General features: G+C 41.2%; 1 non-coding gene across 1 annotated transcript; it reads left to right on the forward strand.

The window, feature by feature from the left end:
- Positions 1-7,884: 7,884 nt before the first annotated feature.
- On the forward strand, positions 7,885-7,991 carry LOC112725632 (small nucleolar RNA R71). Its single transcript, XR_003164726.1, has one exon. It is a non-coding gene; the product is annotated as a small nucleolar RNA R71 (small nucleolar RNA).
- The last annotated feature ends 213 nt before the right edge of the window (positions 7,992-8,204 follow it).

The following is an 8,204-nucleotide window of genomic DNA, read 5'->3' on the forward strand; positions in this document are numbered from 1 at the left end:
TCAATCAGTTGAACATTTGAAAATACAAAATACAGTATTTCACACTCAATACCTGATGCACGGATACTTGTCTCTCAACAATTTCCCTCGTCAAGTATACCGAATTGTTGTCAAGTAAAAACTCACAATAGAGTGAGGTCGAATCCCACAGGGATTGATTGGTCAATCAAATTTAATTAGAGGAATATTCTAGTTGAGCTAAGCAGAATTTAATGTGAGAGTTGTAGGAAATTAAATGGCGGAAAGTAAATAGCAGAAAATGTAAATGCTGGAAATAAAGAGCTGAATATAAATGACGGAAAGTAAAGTGCAGAATCTTAAATGGGGAATGGGGAATTTAGCATGAAAGTAAATTGCAGAAATTAAAGAGAATGGGTAAGATCATAAATGGGGGATTCATTGGGCTTAGGAGATGTTGCATTCTCCGGATCAAGTTCATTTTCATCTCTTCCTCAATCAATGCATTTATTGATTTCCTTGGCAATCTTAAGTGATTGAATTCCAATTCCTTGGTAATTTAATCTCTCAAATCTTGATCAATAGCCAATTCCTTGGTCTAATTGCTCATGAGAAGAGATGAAGTATGGTCACTGATTGTACCACATGTATTTCCAAATCAAAGTATTGGGAGAATTATATGTCACCATATCCACCCAACCTCCAATTTGGTCCAACATGAGAAAGCATTTCTAGCATGATCCCTTCATTCCTCTTCCAAGGTTCCGAAGAGATCCAAGTATGAATAGCTTCTTTTCCAAGACAACTACCCAATTGGATGAAGATTGAAAGCTTTCTAGTAAAATCAAGAGAAAAGAAAGAGGAAGAATAATGAAAACTATTATTGATCCATCAAATTATAACAGAGCTCCCTAACCCAATGAAATGGGTTTAGTTGTTCATGGCTCTGGGAATGGAAAACAAAGATGGAGAATGCATTCTGAAAGTAAAACCAGAAGTTGCAGAGAAAGTAAAATTATACAGAGAATAGTCCCCTCAATCCAAAAGCTCTTCTCTAGTTCAAAACTACTCCTATATATACTACTCTTCTGATCTTCCAGTTGGCTCTTCAAGTCTTGGATATGGGCCTTTGGATCTTGAGTTGAAGCAGTTTGGAATCTCCAGTGGGCTCAGCTTTACTTGCAGAGAAAGTGTGAAGTAGGCATGGACTTTGGCTAGGACGTTAGTGGCGTTAATGTTAAGTGAAAATGTGGGTTCGAGAACGTTAGTGATGATCACCTTTTGCACTAACGTTCCTAGCCCAAGATGAGTTACGTTAACTTCGACGTTAGTGGCACTAACATGACCACTATCGTTGCCTCTTGGTCCATCGCGAGCGTTATTAGCGTTTACCTTTGCCAATAACGTTGCCCTTAGCCCCTTTTTCTCACGTTAGAGTCCACGTTAGTATAACTAACGTGGCTCTTAACGTAGGCATGCCTTAGCCTCGAGAGCGTTTGTAACACTTACCTTTGTCACTAACGCTCCAAACGCCCCTTCTCACGTTAGTGCCCCACGTTAATTGTCTTAACGTGGCCACTAACGTGGTGGTGATTGCCATCTCCAACGTTAGTGACAAAGGTGAGTGTCACTAACGTTGGCTCATCAATTCTTTCCTCCACATTAGCTTCCACGTTAATGCACTTAACGTGGTAACTAACGTGGCTCATAGTGGCTTAGTCCAACGTCATTGACAAAAGTGAGTGTCACTAATGTTGGCGATTCCTTGCTCCTTCCACGTTAGAGTTCACGTTAACCAAGTTAACGTGGCTCTTAACGTAGCCAATATGGGCATAGTCCAACGATAGTGACAAAGGTGAGTGTCACTAACATTGGCATTATCTTCCTCTTCCACGTTAGAGTTCATGTTAACTGAGTTAACGTGACTCTTAACGTGGCCAATTGCCCTTTTGGAGCGTTAGTGGCACTTACTTTTACCACTAACGCTTGGAGCTTCCTTTTCTTCCACGTTAACTACCACGTTAATGTAGTTAACATGGTAATTAACGTGGGCTATGATGGCTTCGAAGACATTATTGGCGATCACTTTTCTCATTAACGTTGCAAGCTAGCTCCCATTCCACGTTAGTGGTCACATTAGTTAGACTAACGTGGCTACTAACGTGGCTTTTCCTTGCTTCCTTTGTCCTGAAATCAAGCAAATAAAGTGCATCAAAGCTCTAATCCAAGTTATGAGTCATGCATCATCCACTTTCTCATTAAATTCATGCATAATTCTCATGAAATCATATAAAATTCACAATGTTTGCTTGAATCAAGATGTAAGTGTAATTCTACCCAAAACTTGCTTATTTCCTAAGAAAATGCATGAAACTACCCTAAAACAGTAAAGAAAAGGTCTGTGAAACTGGCCAAAATGCCCTGGCATCACAACCCCAAACTTAAAGCTTGCTTGTGCCTAAGCAAGTACTGGAACAAGAGAATGATGAATGAAATGACAAGAGAAATGAATCATTATTGTGGAAGTCATGTCCTTGGTTTTATGGGGTTTCATGCATAGCAACTTAGGTTCATTCCTTTACTGGCTTTCAGAACTTTATCATGCCCTGGAGTACTCACTTGATTGCACCCTTTTAGACTTTTATTTGTTGACCCATTTGTCTTTTCAAGGTTTATTGCATCCTTAGGCTAAGTGCTCTGTGAGGGGGTGACTCTTTAAAATAAGGTTTCAGCCAACACTCCCGAACCAGTTGGTTCAAGGTGCTAGGTGTTGAGACACCCCTAAGGACTTACTCCCTCAAGTCTCTCTCCCCCATACATGCACACCACAGGCACATTATTTGTTATTTTCTTTCCTTGAGACCTTGGTGTCCAGTACCTCTTTGGGTTACTAAATGTTCTGTAGCAAGGTTGCTCTTTATAGTGGATTTTCAGTTGATAATTCCGGGTTAGTTAACCTAAGTTACCAAGTGATGAAGCATTCCTAAGAACTTATTCATCCAAGCAGATCCTTGGTTCAAGAGCACCACAGACACATCCCTCAAGATTCAAGCCCTTGGTGCCTAGCCTTATTCTTTATTACTTTTCTTTCTTTTTCAACTCTTATTGTTCTTTTCCTTTTTCTTATTAGGATCTTGTTATTTAGCTAGTCTCATGGGGTGTGTTTCAAGCATATGACTTCAGGATAGATAGTTGCCTTCCTACCTTGTTGGTGAACCAACTTAGCTAAGTGATTACTACACCACAAATTTAAGGACCTACTCCACAACTTGAACATCACTCTGGTCTTTTCATAACATCTCTTTTTATTTGGCTTAAAAGGATAGGCATAAAAGTAAGCAAGGTGAAAATGAAGACAGGTAACTTGAACCAGCATACATATGACAAAGGCAATGAAAGCAAATATTAAATTCTAGTGATTTAAGCTAAAGAGTAACTATTAATCAGGGGCACATTCAGACTTCCAATTTTTTTTTACGTCTCCAAGCATATGGGATCAAGTAGCAATACAACCTTTTGGTGTTGTCTTCTGGTTATCTCTTTGTTGTCATCATCCATAGCTTCTGCATCCTTCTTTGCCTCCTTGGATGGTGGTGCACTGTTTTTCTAGAAGGTTGATTGAATTCCTACAAAGTTATTGGAAGTTGCTTGTTCCCCAAGCACTTGAGGAATAGTTAGCTTGCATGTATGCTTGTAAATTTCTGGACTTAATTTGGTGTGTGAACACCAAACTTTGTTCATTGCCTAATGCAGAACCTCATGTGCTTTTATTGATAAAACAACTATGAAATAGAAACTAAACTATTGTTAAGCGGTTTCCCTGATTGGTTGGGGCTAGCAACTTGCCATTGAGGAGGTGTAATATGATTCTAACTGAAATCTTTGGTGGAACACCAAACTTAGAATTACACATTCACTCTTGGATTGGTTTGGTGTGCAACACCAAACTTGGCTCCTCACAATACGAGGGAAACTGCTTATATCCTTTATTGAGATGATCATGAAAAGGAAACTACCTTAGGTTGGGTTGCCTCCCAACGAAGCGCTCTTTTAGCGTCGCTAGCTCGACGATTTCTCCATCAGTTGAGATGATATTTCATTTTCGGGCTTTCCCCCATGTTGCCCATGTAGTGCTTGAGTCTTTGTCCGTTCACAGTGAACGTCCTCTTTGAACTTTCCTCCATGATTTCTATGTGTCCATACGGCGAGACCTTTGTGACAAGAAAGGGTCCTGACCACCTTGATTTGAGTTTCCCAGGGAAAAGTCTTAATTTGGAATTGTAGAGGAGCACTTGCTATCCTTTTTCGAAGCTCTTGGGTGCCAGATGGAGGTCGTGCCTTTTCTTTGCCTTTTCTTTATAAATCTTAGCATTTTCATAGGCTTGAGATCTGAACTCCTCCATTTCCTGCAGCTGCAAGACCCTCTTTTCACCAGCAGCAACGCTATCAAAATTTAGTAGCTTGAAGGCCCAGAAGGCTTTGTGTTCCAGCTCCAATGGTAAATGACAAGCTTTTTCATACACTAGTTGATATGGGGACATCCCGATTGGTGTTTTGAATGCCGTTCTGTATGCCCAAAGAGCATCATCCAGCTTCTTCGACCAATCCTTTCTTGATGCTCCTACAGTCTTTTCCAGAATCCTTTTTAGCTCTCTGTTAGATATCTCAGTTTTCCCACTTGTTTGGGGGTGGTAAGGCATGGCAATCTTGTGTTTCACCCCGTGTCGTAGGAGGAGCGCTTCTAGTGGTCTGTTACAAAAATGGCTCCCTCCATCACTGATGAGTGCTCGGGGGATTCCGAACCGGCTAAAGATGTTCTTTCTGAGGAAGTTCATGACTACCTTGTTGTCATTCGTTGGGGTTGCAATAGCCTCTACCCACTTGGAAATGTAATCCACTGCTACCGAGATGTACTTGTTTGCATATGAGGTTGGGAATGGTCCCATGAAATCGATTCCCCACACATCAAACAGTTCCAGTTCTAAGATGAAATTCTGTGGCATCTCATTTCTTTTGGATAAGTTTCCAGCTCTTTGACATTCATTGCAGTTCTTTACTAGTTCTTTGGCATCCTTAAAAAGGGTGGGCCAAAAGAATCCGCTTTGTAACACCTTGGCTGCAGTTCTATCCCCTCCAAAATGGCCGCTATAGCACGAGCCGTGGCAGTTCCACAAGACTTTTCGTCCCTCTTCTTCCGAGACACATCTTTTCAGGAGTCCATCTGAATACTTCTTGAAGAGATATGGTTCATCCCAAACAAAATAATTTGCGTCATTGATGAGCTTTCTCTTTTGATATTTGTTGATCTCTGGAGGTAAAGCCCCAGTTGCCTTAAAATTGGCAATGTTTGCAAACTAGGGTGCTTTGTGAACCGTCATTAGCTGCTCATCTGGGAAACATTCATTTACACTTGTATCATGTGTTCCACCTTTGTTATGAGGGATCCTGGATAGGTGATCGGCTACCTTGTTCTCCACTCCTTTCTTGTCTCTAATCTCAATATTGAATTCTTGCAACAATAAGATCCACCTTATCAGTCTTGGTTTTGACTCCTGCTTGGCAAACAAGTATTTAAGTGTTGTGTGGTCTGTGAAAACAATCACTTTGGCACCAATGAGGTATGATCTAAACTTGTCAAATACAAAAACTATTGCCAGCAACTCCTTTTTAGTGGTGGTGTAATTTCTTTGAGTGTCATTGAGGACTTTGCTGGCATAGTATATCACATGGACTAAGTTATCTTTCGTTTGCCCTAACACTGCCCCTACTGCAAAATCAGATGCATCACACATTAGTTCAAATGGTAAGTTCCAATCAGGTGGAAAAATGATAGGGGCAGAGAACAGCCTATTTTTCAAGTTATCGAATGCTAGCATGCATTTTTCATCAAAGACAAATGGTGCATCAGATACAAGGAGATTGCTTAAGGGCTTGGCTATCTTTGAAAAATCTTTAATAAACCTTCTATAAAAGCCAACATGCCCTAAAAAGCTCTTAATTGCCTTGACATCACTTGGTGGGGGTAATTTTTCAATGAGTTCCACCTTAGCTCTATCTACCTCAATGCCTTGGTTAGAAACCTTATGGCCAAGAACTATTCTCCCTGTCACCATAAAGTGACATTTCTCCCAGTTCAAGACCAAGTTGGTCTCTTGACATCTTTTTAATACCAGGGCCAAGTGATTTAGGCAATTAGTGAAGGAATATCTGAATACCGAAAAGTCATCCATAAAGACTTCAATGAATTTTTCTATCATATCTGAGAAAATGGAGAGCATGCAGCGTTGGAAAGTTGTAGGTGCATTACATAGCCCAAATGGCATGCGCCTGTAGGCAAACACTCCATATGGGCAAGTGAATGAGGTTTTCTCTTGGTCTCTCGGATCAACCACTATTTGGTTATATCCTGAATAACCATCGAGAAAACAGTAATATGCATGTCCTGCAAGTCTTTCGAGCATCTGATCCATGAAAGGAAGGGAGAAATGATATTTTCTTGTAGCTTCATTGAGTTTTCTGTAGTCTATGCACATCCGCTATGCTGTGACGGTCCTTGTAGGGATTAGTTCGTTCTTCTCATTGGGGACTACAGTGATTCCTCCCTTTTTTTGGGACAACTTGCACGGGGCTGACCCATGGGCTGTCGGAGATCGGGTAGATTACCCCTCCCTGCCATAACTTCATAACTTCTTTCTGTACCACTTCCTTCATGACTGGATTCAGCCTCCTTTGGGGTTGAATGGATGGTTTGGCATCATCTTCCAACAGTATCTTATGCATGCATATGGCCGAACTGATTCCTTTCAGGTTAGTGAGGGTCCATCCAATGGCATCCTTATGCTTTCACAATACTTGGAGTAATTCATCCTCTTGATCTCGGCTGAGGGATGAGTTTATGATCACTGGGTAACTTTCACTCTCTCCTAAGTATACATATTTGAGAGTGGGTGGCAGAGCTTTGAGTTCAAGTTTGGGTGCTTCTATCTTTTCATTCTCTTCCTTTGGTGCACCCTGTATATGAATCTCTGCTGTTGCAGCCTCTTCGCTAGATGTTGATTCCTCCTCTGTTAACCCTTCAAGTTCTTCTTCTTCAAAAATCTCCTGTACTGCATCTTCCAGTGAATCCAACCTCATACATTCTCGCAATGGTTTTGGTGGGTAACTCATGGCCTTGAACACATTGAATGTCATCTTTTCATCGTGTAATCTCAGGGTGAGTTCACCTTTTTGAACGTCAATGACAGCTCCAGCAGTGGCCAAGAACGGTCTACCCAGGATGATGGAGGCTTTGGCTTCCTCCTGCATGTCCAGCACTACAAAGTCTGCTGGGAAGATGAAGTCTCCTACCTTCACTAGCAAGTCTTCCACTATGCCGTGAGGGAACTTGAATGATCGGTCTGCCAGTTGTAAGGCCATTTTTGTTGGTTTGGCCTCCTCAATCTTCATTTGTCTCATTATAGCTACAGACATCAGATTTATGCTGGCTCCTAAATCACATAGAGCCTTTTCCACTGTTATTTCTCCTATAATACAAGGAATCTAGAAGCTCCTAGGATCCTTCAATTTCTGGGGCAATTTATGCTGAATGATGGCACTACATTCTTCGGTTAGTATCACAGTATCGTTGTTCTTCCAGCTTCTCTTCTTGGTCATCAATTCCTTCAAGAACTTGGCATAGAGCGGCATTTGCTCTATTGCTTCAGCAAAGGGTATGTTAATCTGTAGTTTCTTGAAGACATTACTCCTCTAGTGTTGCCTCTTTCAGAAGCGTAGAAGTAGTCATTCTCAGCTACAGTCTCAATGACATCTATGGCTTCTTCAATGGTCTTCTTCTTGTTCAGAGATCCCCCGGATGAGTGGTCTACTGCCTTCTTTGATTCATAAGAAGGACCTTCATAGAAAATGTGTAGCTGTACCCATTCATTGAACATATCTGGTGGGCACCTTCTTGTCAGATCCTTAAACCTCTCCCATGCTTCGTAGAGAGTCTCACCATCTTGTTGCCTGAAAGTTTGAACCTCAGCTCTCAACCTGTTGATTCTTTGAGGAGGATAGAATATTGCCAAGAATTTGTTCACCACATCTTCCCAGGTTGTTAAGCTTTCCTTCGAGAAGGATTCCAGCCATTTAGATGCCTTGTCATTGAGTGAGAAGGGGAATAGAAGTAGTCTGTAGGTGTCAGGATGAACACCATTAGACTTCATAGTGTCACATATCCTCAGGAAGGTGGTTAGATGCTGATTGGG

Source organism: Arachis hypogaea, chromosome 11 (genome assembly GCF_003086295.3).
Source record: "Arachis hypogaea cultivar Tifrunner chromosome 11, arahy.Tifrunner.gnm2.J5K5, whole genome shotgun sequence".
NCBI lineage: Eukaryota > Viridiplantae > Streptophyta > Magnoliopsida > Fabales > Fabaceae > Arachis > Arachis hypogaea.